Source organism: Nomascus leucogenys, chromosome 18 (genome assembly GCF_006542625.1).
Source record: "Nomascus leucogenys isolate Asia chromosome 18, Asia_NLE_v1, whole genome shotgun sequence".
Classification (NCBI taxonomy): domain Eukaryota; kingdom Metazoa; phylum Chordata; class Mammalia; order Primates; family Hylobatidae; genus Nomascus; species Nomascus leucogenys.
In genome coordinates this window covers 89,201,844-89,211,279 of record NC_044398.1, presented here as the reverse complement: position 1 = coordinate 89,211,279, position 9,436 = coordinate 89,201,844, and the positions used below count along the sequence as shown (strand labels likewise).

At 43.4% G+C, this 9,436-nt stretch overlaps 1 long non-coding RNA gene across 1 annotated transcript; it reads right to left on the bottom strand.

Annotated features, from left to right (window-relative positions):
• Positions 1–2,509: 2,509 nt before the first annotated feature.
• Positions 2,510–9,214, bottom strand: LOC105737855. Its single transcript, XR_001113542.2, has 3 exons — positions 9,058–9,214; positions 6,543–6,629; positions 2,510–3,030 (listed from the first exon to the last, which is right to left on the bottom strand). It is a non-coding gene; the product is annotated as an uncharacterized LOC105737855 (long non-coding RNA).
• Between the last annotated feature and the right edge of the window lie 222 nt (positions 9,215–9,436).

The window sequence follows — 9,436 nt, the reverse complement described above, 5'->3', positions numbered from 1 at the left end:
AAGGCAAAAGGATTACTTGAGCCAAGGAGTTCAAGACCAGCCTGGGCAACATAGCAAGACCTCGTCTCTACAAAATATAAACAAAATTAGCTGGGCATGGTGGCACATGCCTATAGTCTCAGCTACTTGGGAGGCCGAGGTGGGAGGATTGCTTGAGCCCAAAAGTTCAAGGCTGCAGTGAGCTATGATCACACCACTGTATTCCGGCCTGAGCAACAGAGTGAGACCCTGTCTATTAAAATAAACAAAGAAAGAAAGAAAAGAAAACCAGCTTTATTGCCACGTAATTCGTACACCATACAAGTCACCAATTTAAAATGTACAAGTCAATGGCTTTCAGTAAATTCAGAGTTGTACCGCCATCACTACAATCAATTTCAGAACATTTTCCTTACCCCAGAAAGAAACACGGCCACCTTCTTAGCCATCACCCACCAGTCTCCCCATCCTCTCTTGGCAACTCCTAATTTCCTTTCTGTCTCTATAGAAAGGAAGTGTTCCTATTCTAGACATTCCATATATGGAATTCCACAGATGGAATGCCATTTATAATGGAATCATGGACCTTTGAATCTGACTTCCTTCACTTAGCATAGTGCTTTTAGGTTCCCTCATGTTGCAGCAGGGATCAGTTCTTCATTATTGACAAAGAATGTTTCATCGTATATATACAGCACATTTTATTTATTCATTCATCAGTTTACCATTTGGGTGATTTCCACTCTTGGCTATTATGAATAATACGGCTATGAACATTCATGTACAAGTTTTTGTGTGGACATATCTTTTGATTTCTCTTCTATATACCTATGAGGGAAGTTGCTGAGTCATATGGTAACTCTAAGTTTTTGAGAAACTGCCAAACAGTTTTTCAAAGCTCTGTGCTACTTTACATTCCCACCAGCAATGTGTGATGATGGTTCGAATTTCACTACATCCTTGCCAACAGTTATTACGATCTGTCTTTTTTATTATAGCCACCCTAGTGGGTGTGAAGTGGTATCTCATCATCTCATCATGGTTTTGATTTGCTTTTCCCTGATGGCAAATGATGTTGAGGATCTTTTCAAGTGTTTACCAGCCGTTTATTTATCTTATTTGGAGAAACGTCTATTCAGATCCTTTGCCTATTTTTAATTGGGTTGTCTTTTTATTATTGAGTAGTAATCATTGTTTATAGATTCTAGGCACAAGTCTCTTGTCAGATATACAATTTGTGAAGATTTTCTCTCATTCTGTAGGTTGTCTTCACTTTTTTGACGTCTTTGAAGCACAGAAGTTTTCCATTTTAAAGTCCAATTTAGCTGGGCATGGTGGTACATGTCTGTAGTCCCAGCTACTCAGGAGGCTGAGGTAGGAGGATCACTTGAGCCTAGGATTTCAAGTCCAGCCTGGGCAACATAACAAGATCCCATCTCTTAAAAAAATAAAGTCCAATTTTTCTATTTTTTCTTCTGTTGCTTATGCTTTAGGTATCATATCTGAGAATCCATTGACTGATCCAAGGTCATGAAGATTTCCTCCTATGTTTTCTTCTAAGAGTTTTGTAGTTTTAATGCTTGCATTTAGGTCTTTGATCCATTTTGAATTAGTTTTTGTTTATGGTGTGAGTTAAGGGTCTCACTTCATTCTTTTGAATGTAGCTACTCCGTTGTCCTACCACCATTTTTAAAACAGAATTGTGTTGGCTCCCTTGTAGAAAATCAATTGATCAGACATGTGAAGGTTTATTTCTGGACTGTCAAGCCTAGTCAAGTGATCTATATGTCTGTCCTTATGTCAGTTCCATACTATCTGATTACTATAGCTTTGTACTAAGTTTTAATACTCAGGAAGTATGAGCCCTTCAACTTTATTCTTTTTAAAGATTTACTGTTCTGATTCTCTTGAATTTCCGTATGAATTTTAGGATTGGTTTGTTAATTTCTGCAAAAAAGTTAGCTGGTATTTTGAAAGGATGGCATTGAATCTGTAGATCAATTTGAGAAGTTTTGCTATCTTAATATTAAACTTCTCCATCTATAAACATGGGATGTCTTTTCATTTATTTAGGTCTTCTTTAGTTTCTTTCAACAATGTTATATAGTTTTGCAATGTAAAAAGCCTCATGCTTCTTTGGTTAATGTATTCCTAAGTATTTCATTCTTTTTTAAAATTTTCTTTTATTTATTTATTTATTTATTTATTTATTTATTTTCATTTAGAGACACGGTCTCTCTGACACCCAGGCTGGAGTACAGTGACCAGATCATAGCTCACTGCAGCCTCAAACTCCTGAGTTCAAGTGATCCTCCAACCTCAACCTCCTGAGTAACTAGGACTGCAGGCATGGCCACTACACCTGGCTAATTTTTTTAAATTTTTGGTAGAGACAGAGTGTTGCCGTGTTGCTCAGGTGGTCTCAAACTCCTGGGCTCAAGTGATCCTCCTTCCTCAGCCTGCCATAGTGCTGGGATTACTGGCATGAGCCACCATGCCTGGCCTTATTTTTTATTCCTTTTTATGCTCTTGTGAATGAATTTTTCTTAATTTCATTCTAAATTTTCTTGTTTTCAACATATAGAAGAACTACAGCTGGTTTTTGCATATTGATCTTGTATCCTGCAACCATACTAAACTTGTTTAGTCATTCAAATAGTTTTTGGTAGCTTCTTCATAATCTTTTATGTACAAGATTATGACAACTGTCAAATAGAGACAGTTCTATTTCTTCCTTTCCAATCTGGATACCTCTTATTTTCTCTTGCCTACTTGTTCTGCCTAGAATTTTCCAGAACAATGTTGAATAGCAGTGGCAGTAGTAGACATCCTTTTCTTGTTTCTGATTTTAGAGGGAAAGCATTCAGTCTTTCACGATTAAGTGTGATGTTAGCTCTGGGTTTTTCATAGATGCCCTTTATCTGGTTGAGGAAGTTCCCTCCTATTCCTAGGATATTGAGTGTTTTCATTGTGAAGCATATGATTTGCTCTTCTCCCCCAACATCGTGAGTTTTATCCACGTGTCACTGTGGTTTGTAATGTCAACTTTCACTATAGATGTTGTAGGGCAGATAAAGGAGAAGGTTAAATCACATATCACCCCTCTTCTCTAATTACATCTTCTTTATCCCTCTCAAGCTACCTAGCATTTGCCCCTGCCACGACTCCCCCTTCCACCCCCGCCCCAGGCAAACTCTCTCCTCTTTCATCCACTTGTTCACCAGAGGGCTTTTAGCAAAACAGAAACTCTCTTCCTTTTTCATCCATCTGGAGATAAATAAAGGAGAGTGGGAGTTCCAAAGAAGGATCCCTTCACTCTGCTTGGTGGGGAGAAGGTAGAACAGCAGATCTTCCTGAAGGAGGGTGTGTTTGAGCTTAGATTAGAAGCTGGGTAGGATGCTGCCACGGAAGGAAGGAATAGCTTGAGCAAAGACATCTCAGGTTGTGCCCTGATGAAAGAGAATTTAGCCCCCAACAAGGTCCAGGCAGTTTAGCCTCAACAGTTCTTACAAGAATCTTGTATTCATGTGATAATTACACTGAGTAGATCTCAGTAGACTCACCATGATATGATTTATTTTCTTTTTTGAGACAGGGTCTTGCTCTGTCACCCAGGCTGGGGTGCAGTGGCAGGATCATGGCTCACTGCAGCCTCAACTTCACGCAATCCCCCTGCCTCAGCTTCCCGAGTAGCTGGGACCACAGGCTCAGGCTACCATAATTTTTTAATTTTTTGTAGAGATGGGGACTTGCCTTGTTGCCCAGGCTGGTCTTGAACTCCTGGGTTCAAGTGATCCTCCCACCTCGGCCTCCCACAGTGCTGGGATTATAGGTGGGTGCCACCATGCCCGGCTATTTTTATACAGATGAGGTCTCCCTATGTTGCCTGGGCTGGTCTCGAACTCCTGGGCTCAGGTAATCCTCCTGCCTCAGCCTCCCAAAATGCTGGGATTTTAGGCATGAGCCACCGTGCCTGGCCTTCCTTTCTGACCTCTAGAGTTGCCTTGTCCAATATGGTAGGCATTAGCCATATGTGGCCATTCAAGTGTAAATTAAGTAAAATTAAATAGCATTAAACATTTACTTCCTATTTGCACTAGCTACATCTCAATAGCCACATGTAGTTAGTGGTTACCATACTGGATAGCACAGCTATAGAACACTTCTGTTACCATAGAAAGATGTATTGGACAGTGTATTCTAGTATTGGAGGGAAGACAGCTGTACTGAAGATGACTGAGGGGTCTCAGCCAGACAGGTGGGCCCCAGGCATAGGGTGAAGATGGCCTGGCCTGGGTGTTAGTAGGCTGGGTGCCAGTTCTGGCTCTGCCACCCCTGTTTCTGTCACTTTTGGACAAATCACTTCCCTTTTCTGGTTTTCCCATTGTTGAGAAAATGAAATTGTTGGGCGATGTCATCCCAGGAGCCCAGGCAATGATTGATAGATTCTATGGTTGTTTAGCCAGAAAGGGATGTATTCAGCTGTTTCTTCCAGATGTAGAGAAAAAAGCCTTGGACTCAGGAAGAAAGCAGCTGGTTCTGGTGCTACCCAGCTGAGCCATCATGGGCAAGTCACTTCACCTCTCTGAACCCCATTTCCACCTCTGTGAAAGGGGGTGAGAGGGTTTTGGGAGGATGAATTGAGAGGAGTTAAAGGAAAGCACTCTGAGAAAAAAAGAAGGATAACAGGATGTGGCCAGGTCAGATCAAGTGGGAAAGTTAGCATAAACAAAGCTAAATGGGTTTCTTTGCTACAGGATTTCTCAGAACCCTTAATATGCTAATGTGCACTGTGAATCCCTAAGTATTTCCTAAATTAATAAGACCACAGAATTCCTTTTAAAATAAAATTAGTATTGCCAGGTGTGGTGGCTCATGCCTGTAATCCCAGCACTTTGGGAGGCTGAGGTGGGCAGATCACTTGAGGTCAGCCTGGCCAACATGATGAAACCCCGTCTCTACTAAAAATACAAAAATCAGCTGGGCATGGTGGTGGGCGCCTGTAATCCCAACTACTGGGGAGGCTGAAGCAGAAGAATCGCTTGAACCCAGAAGGTGGAGGTTGCATTGAACCAAGATCATGCCACTGGACTCCAGCCTAAGCAACAGAGTGAGACTCCGTCTCAAAAATAATAATAATAATTCTTGCAAGGAATGCTCACAGGCATTCGTTATTGTTACAGGGAACCCACTTGGGAATTGCCCTCGGACAGGGATAGAGCACTTTCCTTGGCCACAGCTTGGACTAATGGCTGTCACCCAGCATTGCCCCTGAAAAACGTCTGGTCTTAGGAAGAATTGGAAAGATCTGGGTTAGATGACATCATAGAGATGGCTTAGAGTGCAGGCAGCCTCCAGAGGAAAGTGGGAGGGAAAAGTGAAAATCTGGAGAAGGTGAGGGTGGCAGTGAGAACTTACTGTTTACTGAACGCAGGTGCAAACTATAGGGCAGGCAACGACCTTGATATTTTCTTTTTCTTTTTCTTTTTTTTTTTTTTTTTTTTTTTGAGACAGAGTCTTGCTCTGTCACCCAGGCTGGAGTGCAGTGGTGCAATCTCAGCTCACTACAACCTCTGCCTCCCAGGTTCAATCGATTCTCCGGCCTCAGCCTCCCGAGTAGCTGGGACTACAGGCGCATGCCACCATGCCTGGCTAATTTTTTTGTATTTTTAGTAGAGACGGGGTTTCACCATGTTAGCCAGGATGGTCTCGATCTCCTGACCTCGTGATCTGCCCGCCTCGGCCTCCCAAAATGCTGGGATAACAGGCGTGAGCTGCCACGCCAGGCTGACCTTGACATTTTCATAGGCATCATCTCCCATCCTCAGGACAACTCTGAGAAGCAGATGGTGTCATACCCATTTCCCAGATGAGAAAACTGAAGCTCAAGGGGTTAAGCAATTTACGAATGTTTAACATGCAGTAAATGGTAGAGCTGGGATTTGGACTCAGGGCTGCCTGAGTCCAAAGCCCATACTCTAACCCCTCTGCCTCAGGGAGCCTAAAATGTCATGACCCTGGAGCTTTCAGCCTGTAGGGGATAAGAAGGCAAACCGCCTGTGGTTTGTAAATCTCATATTATCATTTGACTTTTTCCTGATATCTTAGTGAGGTCTTTTCAATGGAATGAGCTTAATACATTATCCTCCCCCAGTCTTCCCAGTTTCCCATCAAACAAAGATGATTCAAGAGGCCCCAAATACAGAGCTAAAATCAGCCTTTCATCCTTGTCGCCTCCCACCTCTCACTCCTCTGGGAATCGCTAGGATTTAGGAGGCCAGTATTGAACCTGAGATTTCAAGAACTGTTTTTGAGTGGCTTACACCCATGTCCTGAGCGCTCTGAGTGAAGGCAGACGTGCTGGTTAGCAAGGTGGGAGGAAGAGATACCGAGCTCCCAGGCAGAGATGAGGGGCACAGCATGGAGCAGTGACTTCTGAGAGTGTTGTGTGTCTTCATGGATTGTGCAGTCTCTATCCAGAAATTGATCAATTGCAATCAAAAGCAGTGGCACCAATTTATAACTTTTTAGAATCTAACTTCTTAAGGGTATTGAATCTTTACCTCGAAGACAATCAGGTCCAGACGGCAAAGGGAAATCCTCTTGTCACCAGCCCTTGGGCATTTAAAAACAGCATGGCAGGTTGCGGCCTTGCAAGGAAAGAAGAGGGGAAAACATTGTAAATTTACTGCGTACCCTGACGGTTTTGGCCGCACTTGAAAACAGGCGTCTTCATTTGCAGTTAATTAGATTAACTCAGCTGCGATTATGGATGGAATTCCTTGCTGCAGCAACAGCGAACGTTTGTTGAACATGTGTTGTAATCTTGCCTTTAAACACAACCACATGTATGACATATTTTGTTTTCTCTTGGCCATTGGACTGGAAAACTATTAATACAACATCTGCTTTGCTTTCTGATTGAATCAGGGGCAAAGAGCAGGTCTCTGTAGTGTCCTTCAGATTATGCCTGGGATATCAAGTTACAGCTGCTAACCACTTTCCCACTGCTTAAGAATCCAACCGCGAACATGACTTTTCTATTGGGAACGCCAGTCTCACTCACTGGAGGACCAAATTACCTCCTGATCTTGCCTCTAGCATGTGAAGTCCACCCTCGCACCTCCCACACCTCAACAACTCACTATTGTAACCCCATGTTAGTTTTTTAAATAGTACTCAACCCCATTTGAAATTATTTTATTTTTCGCTTAGTTGTTTGTCTGTCTCCACCATGAAAATATTCCCTCCAGAAGGGCAGGACCCATGTCTATTCCCCATGCCCTCCCCTCCTCTCCCCTAGGGCCAAGAACACTTATCAGGCAACTGAATAAATATTTGTTAAATAAATCACGGTGTTTCCCAATTGCATGGAGAATGAAATAAGAGTGAAGCCTTTGGTGAGAAAGCGACAGTCTTCTTGCAATCATTTCAGTCCTGATAATATCAAGAGTCTCAGTGCCGGGCAAGGTGGCTCACGCCTGTAATCCCAGCACTTTGGGGAGGCTGGAATGGGAGGATCACTTGAGGCCAGGAGTTTGAAACCAACCCAGGCAACATAGTGAGACCTTGCCTCTACAAATTAAAAATAATAATAATTAGCTGGGCGTGGTGGCACATGCCTACAGTCCCAGCTATTTGGCAGGCTGAGGCAGGAGAATTGCTTGAACCCGGGAGGCAGAGGCTACAGTGAGCCGTGATCACGCCACTGCGCTCCAACATGGGCAACATGGTGAGACTCTTGTCTCAAAAAGAAAAAAAAAAAAATAGCCAGGTGCAGTGGCTCACACCTGTAATCTCAGCACTTTGGGAGGCCAAGGTAGGTGGATCACCTGAGGTCAGGAGTTCGAGACCAGCCTGGCCAACACAGTGAAACCCCATCTCTACTAAAAATGCAAAAAAAAAAAAAAAAGGAAAAGGGAAAAAGAAAATAGCTGGGCATGGTGGTGGGCGCCTGTAATCCCAGCTACTCAGGAGGCTGAGGCAGGGAGAATTGCTTGAACCCAGAAGGCGGAGGTTGCAGTGAGCTGAGATAGTGCCACTGCACTCCAGCCTGGGTGACAGGGCAAGACTCCATCTCAAAAAAATAAAAAATAAAAAATAAAAAAGTCTCAGTTCGGTGTCTAACATCTCTTTTCCCTGCTATTCTCATCCCCCAACACCTCAACACTCCCCACACCCTGCCTCTTTTTTTGTTTAAATAGAAAGTACATCTTGGGGCTCAGAGTGAAGGACAGTTATCGAGGCTAGCTAGGATTTCATACTATTGTTTGGTTTTCTGAGTGTTTAATCCCTTTCAAATAACATTTGCGGCTCTACATGTCTGGTAGTAATATAAAGTTTCCCTTGGAAAGAAATTTAAGTGTAAGTGTATTGCTTTAAAGGAAAACAGTCACAATGCAAGTGAAATGAAACAAAAGGCTTGGAGGTGTCTCTGCATGGCTGAAGTTTGGAAACAGATGCACACAGGCATGCACATTCATCCATGGGACTGTCCGCTTAGAGGTCTGTTTGACCAGTGCCTTGTGAAGGGCAATTCAGCAAAGAGAACTTTATTTTCCTCTCTTCCCCAACTAATTCAGGCCTGTGCTGTTAAGTCCTACCTCCTCATCTCTTCCTCTTCCTCCTCTCCCTGCATCCACATTTAGGAGTTATCACTACTCAGAAAGAGACCAAGAAATATAGGGGACCTGGGACTACATGAGACCGGATGTGGAAAGCCCCTCAGCACACCGGTAGGAAATACCTGCAGCCGCATTCCTAGCCGAATCCTGAAATTGCAGACAAATTTTGCACTTTTCTGGAAGGAAGTCTTGCTATCATTCATCAAGTTCTGAAAGGGCCCCGAGAAGAGTTCGAAACTATTGGGCTGGAGGTGGCACCAGGAATGGATCGTTGCCCTGGAGTTCTGACCCTTGGTTTTCTGCCTCACACAGCTGATCGGTTAATAATGCAGCAAGTTAATAATTAAAATGAGATTGTGTGATCCTTAAAGATGCAGGCTCACTCCCTCCCGTCTTCACTGGAAGGCTGTTGCCACCAAAATCAGTGGGGTCTCCCAGAAGGTCCTGTACTTACCTGTGCTTACAGGTAAACACAGAGAACAGTCTGCTTTTCTCTCCGGGTCTCCTCCACACTTGGAGCTTATGCATCCAGAGACTAGGCTGGCTGGTTCATCTTTTGCCTTCACAATCCTTCATGTTAAATTGCGTCTACTTCTGTCTCTGCCCTATCTAACTTCTCCAAAATATTTCTTGTCAGTACCCCAGGATCAAGATGGGTAGACCCACTGCTCTGTAAGCTGGGAGGCAGGAAGTTTGGCTTGGCTGTGTGACTGTAAGCAAGTTACTTCACTTCTCTGACTCATAGGAATGCTGTTAAATTTAGATCAAATGAAGGAACAGATGTGGGAGCTCTGCAGAAAGTTAGAAGAGTCATTTCGGATGTGAAAGCTCTA